Here is a 12,282-nt window from a genome sequence, read left to right on the forward strand (position 1 = left end):
TTTCAGGGAAGGCAGGCTCACGATGGGCTTTGAGGAGTAATTAGGATTTGGCTGGGAAGGAGTAGGATTTAGGTGGGAAAAGAGGGGAAGGGCATTCTAAGAAAGGAAAAAGCAAAGGTACTGGATGGAGGTGGGCCATGCTAGGAAAATGTGGCCAAAACCCACCTGGAGGAGAAGGATGAGGAGGAAGGCTGGGGCCAGCTTCTGAGAGCCTTGAATGCCAGCGGATGGAATTCAGTTTTGTTGTGTAGACACCTCTACCCAGTAATCCTTGGGAGGGGAGCTGACTGTCCTTGTGGGATCCTTCTGGTGGGCCCCAGGGCTGGGGTGGTTCTTGCAGCCATAGCTGGAACAGAAGTAAGAACTGGAGCAGTTTTTCTAGTTCTGCATTGGGGACGCTTTTGTTGGCAGGACAGACCTCAGCCCTCTCTGTTTATAGCTCTTCCTCGGAGGGGTCAGGCTGCCTCATAAAAGTTGATTGCACCCCAGACGTCTTGGGTAGGGGCGCGAAGGGTGGAGGAGGAGATGAGGGAGCAGCATGGAGCGAGGTGCAGGCTGCTTTGGGCAACACCCCTGGAGGGCTCTGACCCATGGGGCCTGGTGCAGCAGTGGTGTGCCGAGTGGGATAATTTCCATCCACATTCCCCAGCATTGCCATGGAAGTACCCCAGTGGCAAGAGAGAGGAAACCCCTAACCTATTTGTTTTTAAAGAACTTTTAGCTCCCCCCCCCTTAAATAAATTCATTTATTCTTTTTTCAGTTGAACTCTACCCCCAATGTGGGGCTCAAAATCATGACCCCAAGATCTAGAGTCTCTCACTCCACTGACTGAGCTGACTAGACGCCCCAGGAAACCCCTCTCCTCATAGGGCCTGGGGGTTAGTCCTAAACAGCTTGCTGGGAGCCAAGGTTGTCACCCCAAACATTCACACTCATGTTGCCTTCTCCTTCAATATTTCTCTGAACTGGTTTTAGTTTTAAATATGGTGCTTCAAACTACCTCTTCATTTAAACCCCTGCCACACCCCTGCCAGATATTCCAGTAAGCCCGATTCTTTGGGGGGAATGTAATAATAAATAGAACAGCTAACATTTCTAAATGCTTTCTACGTGCTAAGAGTTTTACATGGATGCTCTCAAAACAGTTCCCCAAAGCATGTCGTTCCTGCTAGTGTCCACATTGTCCTGGTAAGGATGCTGAGGCCCAGAGAGCTTAAATAAATTGCCAAATACCTAATAATAAATATCTAATAAGCTGCATATGGACAGGGGCCTGCTGACTCCAAAAGCTGCCCTGTCCCACAGCTCCTCAGAGCCCTTACTCACATCTTATTCCTGGGAAGACTGGGTCCCAAGGAGATCCCACATGGGGCCTAGCTGACTGGCTTCTCCAGATGTGAGAGCCTCCACATGTCACCTTCCCCTTCTAGATCTCCAGTTGCCCATCTAGAAATTAGGGTGATTGCTTCCTTGCTGGTCCACCTTGCAGAGGGGAGGGTGGGTGTGAAAGCTGTTTGGGGAAACGCTGGGCCCAAAGAAAGCAGTTGCTCCCCAGATCCCTCAGTTGGGCTTCTTACGCAGATGGGGCTAGGAATGCTTTACAAAGGGGAGCTGTTCCTGACCTCCAGGAAATGTTCATGTAAGCTGCCCCAGCCACGCTCCTTCTCCTGAGAAGCCTTGTAGCCAGGGTGGACGAGGTTCACCTTCGGCCCTCATTGAAGACGTCTTCTAGAAAGCCGCCTCTGGAAACTGCAATTGCTGCTCTCCACACCTGTCATTTTTGTGAATGGAAAGAGACAGACCTATTTCCAGGCACATATCCTGCTACTGTTACCTGAGGGGAGGAAGTGACATCAGGCGCTGAGTTAGCAAAGGGGAAACAGCTGGGCAGTCTGCCCCTCCACTTGGCCCTTTCTCCGGCCCTTTGCTGTCATTTCCCTTTGGCTGGTGAGGAAGCCATCCTCCCCAAGCCTGGGTGGAGGGACACGGTGGGGTGGGGTCGGAGTCCCTTCCTCTGTGTGTGTCAGTGCAGCATGAATTATGCAGTGGGGCATCTGAGGCCCTCCAGTCTGTCTCTGAGGTCCCTGGAGCCTGGCAGAGATAGAACACTCAACTTCAGGGAGAGAGGGGTGGGCTCCAGTGGACTTGCAGGGTGTTCCAGGTGGGGTTAGGGATGGCGAGGGTGTGGGGCTGGTCTGTACTTCAGCCTATCGCTGGTGGTCCCTGGTGGAGAGCCCTCACTGTTCCATTTTTCTAGGAGTATTTTCACTTAGTCATAAAAGAGACCTTGGCCTGTCATATGTGGGCATCATCATCCCACAGCTACCACACACTGAATTCCTATTTTGGGCCAGGCACCGCTAGACATTTTACTTAGAATCTCTTGTCCCCACACCAGCCCTGAAGGCACGTGTTTCTAGCCCCGTATTACTCATATGGAAACTGAGGTGCAGAAAGTTCAGATTGCATTGTTCATCACGCACAAAGCCAGGTGTGTTTGACCCCCTGTCCCCAGCCTATGCCTGTTTTACGCTGTCACACTACTTGACACGCTTGGTCCTTCTCCAGGGGCTGCCCCAGGGGTAGTGGGGGTTCCTGCTGCCCGAACATGCTGTCCTCCTGTGGCAAAGCATTCTTTGTTGAGAAAGCCTGCCTTGCTGCTTTTGCCCACCTAAGGGTTCTAAGCATGAAGGGATTGTCCCTGTTATGTGAAGTGGCTGCTTTGTAAAGTCTTTCATGGTAGGCCCCATTCCGACCCAGCTTTATTCTGTTTCCTGATGGCCCAGGCCCAAAGGGCTATTTTAAGGGACTTGCCTGTGTGGGAGAATTTCTCATTATAACAACAGAGAAGGCGGCCTAGCTGGCCTGGCATGGTGCTGGCAGCAGGACTCTGACAGAGTGAGACTCTTTCCTGAATTCTGTCCCCCGGGCTGGTATCGATTCATTCAGCTCTCAGCACGGTGCCTGGCACCTGGAAGGGACACAGACAGCCATTTGGCAGCAAGGGCAGTTCCAGCGCTGACTGCCCAGGGATTTCTGCTGCCTGAAGGCCCAGTGGATTGGCAAACAGATCCTTTTGTCCGAGTTAAGGTCTCTAATAGAACAATGTCTGAACTTTGGTTCAAGCCAGGATTAATCATTTACTTTGGTTATCACTCATCGGCAGCCTGAGAAGGGCAGCCTTCTTTCCCCATGATTTCTGGACGTCACAGCTCCCTGGCAGGGGAAGTGGGGAAGTTGAATCAGAGAGAGTATGAGGGGAGCCCTTTCTGGGTGCAGGCACTGGGCTAGGGCTTTTCACCCACTGTTTCCTTTAATCTGTGCAAACTGTGAGTGCTCTCCCTGTTTTGGTGACAAGGACAGCAAGGCTCAGAGAGGTGCTACATCTTGCCCTCTCTCACACAGCAGTGAATGGCAAGAGTTGGGGGTTTGAGCCCAGATCTCTGCAGCAACAGAGGTTCCTCATGGCCCACTGTGATCCCTGGAGATTGACAGATTCCGCCAGTGGCTGTGTGTCTAGTTGGGAGTTCTCTTTTTATTCCTGGCCCAGCTGGAAGCAACCGCAACATGTCAAAACTAGCCACACTTGATCTTCCTCTCTGTGCTTATACTTTGCCCTCTGCCATATGCACCCATGGGAAGCCATGATTTTTGGCTCTGCTGGCATATGGAACGCTGAGAGCCTGGCCCTGAGGCTTAAGAAAGGGAGTGGACCCAGGCGAGTATGCCTTCCCTTGGAAGGCTGAGGACCTGTAGCTTCATACATGGCTTAGCCTCCTGAGGACTTGGAGGCTGGGGATTTCTAGGGAGCACCTCTCGTGGGTCCCCAGATGAAACTTAAAGGGTAAGGATAAAATCCCTAAGTCCTCTACATCCTCTGACCTCCCCACCAAGCCTCTCCATCAACACATGATATGGTTGGGATAAGATAACAAACCTCTTGCTGCTGAGATGGAACCCCTGGCAAGATCTGGCTTCTATTTTGGGATTCAATTTTTTATTCCCCTTGAACTCTTGTCCAGAGCCACTTTTGAAGGCCTGGCCCCTCGGATGCTCTAGCTGATGGGGGTCTACATCCTGTCCTTGGAGAAGATGGCTTTGTGGCCACAGTGCTGTGGTTGGGAGTAGAAGGGAGTTTAATTCTGGGCATTTGCTGCCTGCTGCTTTCTTAGGCTATCCTAGGCCCTGGCAGCCCAGAGAGGGCCTCAGGAGCCAGCAACTGGAATTCAAGAGCAAGAGGCTGGGGGCAGGGCAGCGATGGCCTTGGCTACATGGGCTTTGGCTCAGAAGCCTCTTACTAGCTTTTCTTACTTTGTCAAGTTTCTTCCCCTCTGTGGGCCTCAATTTTCTGATCTGTAAAATGGAATAATAATACTAACTAGCCTATATGATTGTTCTCTATGTCCTGCCTGACCCAAGATAGCTATTCAGTAAAGGGTAGTTATTGTTACCATTATTAGCATGGTCTTCCTTCATGCTTTTACTCAGTTTCTACTACCTTCCAGAAGCTTCTCTGATGTCTACTCTTAAAATATTTCCTGTGAATTTTTATGATGTTTATCATTTTTGCCACTCGTGTAACACCAAGAATGGCCTTGGTTGGCCAGCTTTTGGCAGGCCCCTGTCTAGCTGCCTGGTTGATGGAAAAGCCTCTCGAGGGATGGGCCTCAATGTGATACTCAGTAATTCAGTCAACATTTCAATGTTGACTATGTCCCAGCCACTGACTGGGAACACAGTGGAGCAGATAAAAGTCCCTGTCCTTTTGGAGCTTACATTCTGATGGGGGAAGGGAAACAATAAAAAACCTATTTTAGGTAAAATATACAGTGTGTTAGTTGGGGGATCAATGTTGTACAGAAAACTAAGCAGGGTGAGGGGACAGGAGATGGTGGTGATGGGAGGTGTTGTACTATTTCTTTTTTCTTTTTTTAAAATTGTATTTATTTATTTGACACAGAGAGAGAGAGAGCACAAGCAGAGGGAGGGGCAGAGGGAGAAACAGACTCCCAGATGAACAGGGAGCTCAATTCGGCACTTGATCCCAGGACTCTGGGATCTTGACCTGAGCCAAAGGCAGATGCCCAACCTACTGAGCCGAAGGCAGACGCCCAACCTACTGAGCCACCCAGGCTATTTCATTGAGGGAGGCCAGTATATCTGTACAATGACTTTTGAGTAAGGTCTGAGGGAGTGAGGGAATAGGGCATGCAGATATTCGGGGGGAAAGCTATTGAGGGAGACACAACAGCCAGTGCTAAGGCCCTAAGGTGGAAATCTACCTGACTTCTCCAGAGAAAAGGCTGGCATGATCTAGTAGAAACAGTGAGGGGGAGAGCGTGGGCAGTGAAGAGGCCCAGTTGAGCCTGTCTTCCTCCTGGCAATGAGCACAGTGCTTGCTCAGGACTTGCTGAAGACTAAAACTGGCCAAAGAATTGCAGAGAGGTTGCTCTCTGGAGACTGTATGTGGGGTTCGACTTTGAACCCCTAAGAGGGACTCTCTGGGGAAACTCAGCAGCATCATGGACTTAGGAACTCCAGGACCTCAAAAATAGTGCACCTGTTAGGGCTTTTCACTCACTGAACGTGAGTTTGTACCTACTGGGTACAAGGCACCGTGCTGAAAGCAGCTCCTCCAGCTCCCCAGCCAGAGGGTGGGGGGGCTCCTGTGAAGGCAGCAGGCACCATATCCTTTCATCTTTAACACCTCCTCCCTGTGCTGGCAGAAGGTCTGGATCACAGTAGGTCTTTGATCAATGGGATAAATACATGGACAAAGGCTTCATTCTGTTGAAGTCCCTTTCCTCCTACCCTACTTCTATATTTTTTAAAAAAGAACCATAGTTTTTAACTTAAAACTATAGAAATTGCTTGTTTGAAATTAAAAAATATATATATATTCCTATTGATATAATATTGTAAATGGTGTTAAAATTCTCAAGCAAGTCCAACAAAACTTTTCTCACTCATGGAGTAGATGGAATTGTAGCCCAAAGACCCAGATGTCTTTGGTTCACCTATATATGGGCTAGCCTAGAACCTAAACTCTGTGTATACTATCCAGGAAAACGATCTTCTAGAGCTCACAGATCATAGGCTAAATGGGGATGATGATGATGATGATGACAATGATGATGGCAGCATTTATGTGCCTGCCATTTTTCTTTTTAAGATTTTATTTATTTTATTTTGGGAGGATATATGAGCCCAGAGAAGGAGCAGAGGGAGAGGGAGAGAGAGAGAATCTCAAGCAGACTCCAGGCTGAGCCTGGAGCCCGATGTAGGGCTCCATTTCACGACCCTAAGATCATGATTTGGGCTGAAACCAGGAGTCGAATGCTTAACCGACTGAGCCACCTGGGCACCCAATGTGCCAGCCATTCTTGTAGGCACTTTACTTATTTAATCCTTACAACAACCCGAGGAGGAAAGCACTACTATATTTCTTATATTATTGATAAGAAAACTGAGGCCAAAGATTGTAGGCTAAGGAAGAGGCAGAGCAGGGCTCCAGAGTCCTTCAGGAAACCTCTTCCTTCCTGGCCTTTCAGGGAATCCTGCAAGCCAGCCTTGCCAGAGCTCAAGTTGGCTATCTGTAGAAGACTATGTGCAGGACCTTTGTCATCAGGTGTCCTCCACTGGCAGGAATGGAGTTAACAAGTGTCAGAATTTGGGAACCAAAGCCATGGGTGGCCAGCAGGAATGGCCCTTCTTTGTTCCCAAGAAAGGAAAAACCATTTGTCCCTGCAACCTGACACTGCAGGGGGGTGGGTTTGCTGTGTGTGGGTTATCTTCCTGGGCCATTTACAAGTCCAGCACATGGGGTTGGGGAGGGAGGGGTGGTGGGGAACACAGTGTGTGTTGGTGGAGGCCAGATTAGAGTGTCTGGCAAGATGTTTCTGACACCTAGACCATTCAACTCTTTGCAAAGCCCAGCAGGTGGCTGGATTGTTGCTTCAGTTAGGAGGGGGGCACCCTCCCCACCCTGCCCTGTTGAGTTTATTGTTGGAATGAGGTGGGTCCTAACCAGTCTGTTCCCTCCTCCCGGGCCCCAAAATAAACAGCAGCTGTTGGCTACATCACCTCTGTCGGCTGCCAGTCTGTCAACAGCACCTGACTCTCGCTTGGCCCTGCCCTTCTGGGTATAATGGCATGGGATGTTGGGGGCCCATTGGCTGTGCCCTACAGAGCCTGCCTTGCTAACCAGCTGGTGTGCCCTGGCATGCCCTCTTCCCAGGCATCACTGGCCTGTTGGCCACCCACTGCCACTGTCCCTTCCTGCCCTGCAGTGAGGCAGGTCTTCATGGTGGCCACAGACTCAAGCTCAAGTCTGACATCAGTGCGGCTCCTGGCTCTGTCACTCAGCTGGTGACCTTGGGTAACTCTGAGCCTCTGTTTCCTTCTCTGCAAAGCAAGTAATGGTATGTTTATCACAGTAGAAGGTTTATAACCACTGCTACAGAGGCAACTAGAGTGGAATCACTGAAGCTAGATTGCCTGATTTGAATCCCACCTTTGCCACTCAAGAGCTTCACGACTTTGGGGGAGGTGCTAAAGGCCTTCACACCTCAGTTTTCTCATTTGTACCACATGGATAATAAAAGCACTTCTCAGGCTGGTAGTGAGGAATAAATGAGTTAATACATGTAAAGCCCTCAAAATGGTACCAGGCACAGAGTAAGAGTTTGATGAATAGAATCATGTGTGTTCTCATTGGCAGGTAAGGCCGGACATCCTCTAAAAGAATCAGTCATGTGTGCATATTCAAGAGCTGACATAATTACTCTCCTTCTAACCTGACTTCTGTGTGGCTGTGCTAAGTTGCATGGCTTTGTTTCTAGCCTGCATTCAGAACTTACGCTTGAGGAGGGACTACAGGTGGAGGTAGAACGGTCATAAAGCAGGATGGAGGCATGAAAATGGAGAGCTGGGATTTCTATTCTACTTGGCAGTAGTTCTGCCAATGTAATGAAAGAAACGGAAAGAAGACCGTGTCTGTGGCCAAGGACTACGTCCAGCTGCGGGCAGATCCCCCCTGAGGTTGACTCGTTATCTCTGTTCATGTGTGAGCCCCAAGATGTTCTTTCATATGATCTTTACAATCTCCCCATGGACCAGCTTGCTTTGGCTTCACCCTGGCTCCATACTCTGGGAAACTCGTATTGTTATCTTTGGCTTTCTCTTGAATTTATCTTCCCTTTTGGAAAGATTATACTAGGAACCCCCATTAGATCATCTAGACTGGAAAGTCATCATTCTCTAAAAGAAAAAAACAAAGCATTTGATCCCAATCATGTTGGGCTGCAGTGCCAGGTGCCACTGTGGGCACATCAGCCCCCCAGTAAAGAGACCGCCACTCAGGAGGCAGCATTTGCACTGTCTCCCCAGGAGCCTGGTCCTTTAAGAGAGATGTGCTGTCCGGGTGTGGGATCCTGTCTTCTCCATGCTGCCTTTGTCAATTCTTATCCAGGCAGAGAGGCCAACTGCAGTTTCATTCCCCAAATCCAGGGTTGTCACCTTCTAATAGACAGTGAAGGGAATGAGTCTGCACCACTGAGAGGAAAGTAGCAAAGTAGTTTAGAGCAGCAGCTTCCAGAACCAGATTGTCTAAGTTCAAATTTGAGCTCTGCCATTTATTCCTGTGAGGCCTTGGGCAAGTCACTTAACTTCTCTGCTTCAGTTTCCTGTTCTGGCTTATGGGAATGGCCTTCCTCATTGCTGAGGGGATTACATGAGATAATCATCATAAGATAAAAGCACTTATAACCATGCCTCAAAGAGAGTTTGTGCTACCTAGGGGTCCCTGTTGTTATCTGAGCCTGCACAGCCCATGGAGTCTGCTTTCCATCAGCCCAGAACCTCTGGGGCCTGCTACATATATCTATTTAGAACCCATGAGAAAAAAAAAAAAAAGAACCCATGAGAGGCCCGTGGTGTTTGTGATCGAGACATATTGAATGGAGCTTGTGGTTCTAGAGAAAGGGGAGCGTAAAGAGTCAGATCAGTGGGTGATTGAATGCTCACCACAGTCTCCTAGCTGAGTGTCTGCAAACGAGTAGCTTTGCCCCTAGTTCAGTTTCCTCAGCCAAAGGTGCCCATGCCCTCCTTGTCAGGCCACTAATGAGAACCCGAGATAGTGTAAGGTATCCAGTGGTCACTCTCTACGGTGGCCACTTAAGCAGCTTTAAGGTATGTCAGGGGGACCAGGAGGATAGTCTGTTCAGACCGACCTTTTCTGGCTAGGAGCCTTGTATTGTACTCTTTTCTGTGTCTCTCCCGTGATGAGCAGTGTCTGGGTGTTTATGTCAGCAGGGCTGCCCTTGCGGAGGCCCCTACATAGTATCCCAGCTTGCTGAGCTCACAAACTTAGTCTCTGCTGCTGAGGGACCCTCCAGGAAGTAATATGGGTCTCCTGCCTGTTCCACAGATGAGGAAAGGCTCAGAGAGGCTCCTGGCTTCTCTAAGTATGGAGTTCGCTGTCGATGCCCCACCCTGGACCCCCTAGGCTCACCTGAGTTCACCTGCAGTTTGCAGGACCCTGAAAGCTCCCCACCTCACCCTGCCCCCCACCTCAGCTCTTGGTGTGAGGGCTTTCTGCAGCCCATTGGCCCCACAGAAGCTTGCTCTGCCCAAGCAGGTGCACTTGAGGAAGGCCAGGGGAAGGGAGGGGCGTGAGTTACTATCCCAGGGGGTTGCCCTCAAGCAGTGAGGACCAAAGTCCATGTCTCCACTGCCTGCTCTTCATTGAGAGGATTCTGAGGTGAGTTGTAGCCAGAACACCAGAAGATCCCCAGCGGGACTACACCTCAGTTGCCCACAGCAGTAACCTGCCATTAACCCTTTATCCTTTATTGCCCTCTATCCTTTCCTGGTCTCGCTTTCCATACTTCCTCACCTGGGGTTCCTGGAATCGTCTCCCTAACAGGCACACTGCACCCATGGCCTTGTCTTAGAATCCACTTTGGGATGAACCCAAACTATGATAACAAACTTCTGCTAGCACGTGGTGGAACTAGGACTGGAAACCTTTGTCTGTGACTCAGTCCCCCAGACCATGCTATCTTTCTGCAGGTTTCTGGGGTTCTTGTTATAGATGAGTCAGAACAGGTCCTTGTTTGATGCAGGTCTTTTTTAGCTTAATAAGAGGGCAGTTTCTGGAGTGAGTCAGAGAGGACTGGGCTCAAGAATACTTCTCAACATAACAGCTTCTGGAGGGGCTTATCAAAGAAGGAGCTCAGTCAATGCAGATACCATGGAGAGAAGTTTGGCTTTGGAAACATGGGAATCTGACCTTATATGGACTTGCCCCAGGAATGAAAGAAACAAATAAGGGTCCTAGGGACAAATAGAAATCAAGTATCTTTATCCATACAGGTCTGGCTGGGAGGAGCAGTGTCAGTGTCTGAGGAAACAAAATTGGGGATTGCTAGCCTTTGTGCCAGGTGCAAGGGGACGTCTGTGAACAAGAAACTCTGGGGTTTGTTGTCAGATTCCTGTCTGTATCTGGCTACTTGTATCTGCTGTCATCTGGCTAGTTGGCAGGGATTTGGACATTATGAACATGAAAGTTTCTTGTGACAATGTTTGAAATTATGGCAAGACTGGGTGTCCTTATAAGGGAGAAAAGGAGTATGTGTATATGTCTGTTTAGTGCATGTGTATTTGGGGATGTGTAGTATATGTGTGTGTGTTGGCAAGTGTTTATGCATGTGGTGGGGATGTGTGTGTGTGTTTACATGTGTGTATTTGGGTATGGTATGTTTTGTGTGTAGTACAAGCTGTTGAGTCACTGTCCATCAGGCATATTCCTGGGCCATCATTTATCCTTGAGAACCCTTTATGGCCAAGCTAGAGGATCCAGGAAGACTTAGATAATACAAAATCGTCTCATAGATCCTCACATATACTTATAGTAACTACCTTGCATCCTTTTCCCAGTGCCTCTTCTGTCAGACAAGCTCTCACAGACCTCACCTCACTCTTGCAAAAGAAAGATTCTGGGACACTTGGGGTGGCTCAGTGGTTGAGCGTCTGCCTTCAGCTCAGGGTGTGATCCCAGGGTCCTGGGATCGAGTCCCACATCGGGCTCCCCACAGGGAGCCTGCTTCTCCCTCTGCCTATGTCTCTGCCTCTCTCTCTGTGTCTCTCATTATTAAATAAATAAAATCTTAGAAAGAAAGAAAGAAAGAAAGAAAGAAAGAAAGAAAGAAAGAAAGAGCCTGTTACTCCCATATTATAGGCAAGGAAACTGGGGATCCTAAAGGGTAAGTTACTTACTCAAAGGTGATACAACCAGAAGTGGCATTGCTGGGATTGGACCAGCCTCTTAAGTCCCACCTTCTCCTGCCTCCTTGATCTGAGAAGGGTGAGCTGGGAGATGGGATTCTGTTGTGGCTCTGGCTCTGCAGCAAGGGCCCTCCTGTCCATCTTAGGAAATTTGCTTTAGAAACCTCACTTCCAGCTTCAGTGGAGGTCATGGAGGAAGGAGCACCAGAGCGGGCAGGTGGGCAGCGTGGTGCCTGAAGGCTGGTGTGGGCATGCCAGTGGACCCAGTTCGAAGAAAGAGTTGATGTGATCTGTAGCAGGGTGAAAATGGAGGACAGGCTGCACAAAAGCCAGGGAAGAATTGAGAAGGGGCACAGAAGAAGTGAGAGAAGCACGTGAGGTCACTTCCCTGGGCCTCACTGAGGGTGCTGTGGAAATTTTAGTCCAATTAGGAAACTGACTCCTACATTTAATCCCCCAAGAGCCTACGTCCCTCCTGTTTGCAGTGAGGTTACATGTAGGGATGCGTGGACATGGGTCAATGCAGATCAGTCTGTGTGATCTGCTATGTGATTTACCCTCTCACAGGGTTGGGCAGGGTCTAGGTTCCTGGAAGGAATAGAGCATGGACATTTCGTCAGTGCAAGTTCTTGGCAGACAGAGGCAGTGGGGCCACTGGGATGGCCTGGCTGCTCCAGTCCGAAAGAGCTCACATCAGGACAGTGGGAAATCCCACAGAATCTGCAGTCCCAGATGTGAGTCTGAGTGGGACATTTGGGATTCACTCATGGACTCAATACTCTTTGGTTCCTTGGGCTGGGAGAGGGCCCCCTGGTACTCAGCCAGCTCGATGATTCTAACCAGTTCTTTGGGAGCAGAGAGTTCTGGCCAGTGTCCCTGAGAATCTTAAAGGGCCATGTTTCCCCCACCCATGTGTCCCCAACATCAGCCAAGGTGGACCCTGGGAAGCAGGCAGACTCATGCAAGGCAGCCTGAGTAGCACAAATTTTCCAAAA

At 49.5% G+C, this 12,282-nt stretch overlaps 1 protein-coding gene across 4 annotated transcripts in view; it reads left to right on the top strand.

The window, feature by feature from the left end:
• SH3PXD2A (SH3 and PX domains 2A) overlaps positions 1 to 12,282 on the top strand; it is a 234,684-nt gene that overhangs the window by 6,850 nt on the left and 215,552 nt on the right. The gene's annotated exons all lie outside the window — the stretch shown is intronic.

Source organism: Canis lupus, chromosome 29 (genome assembly GCF_048164855.1).
Source record: "Canis lupus baileyi chromosome 29, mCanLup2.hap1, whole genome shotgun sequence".
Taxonomy (NCBI): domain Eukaryota; kingdom Metazoa; phylum Chordata; class Mammalia; order Carnivora; family Canidae; genus Canis; species Canis lupus.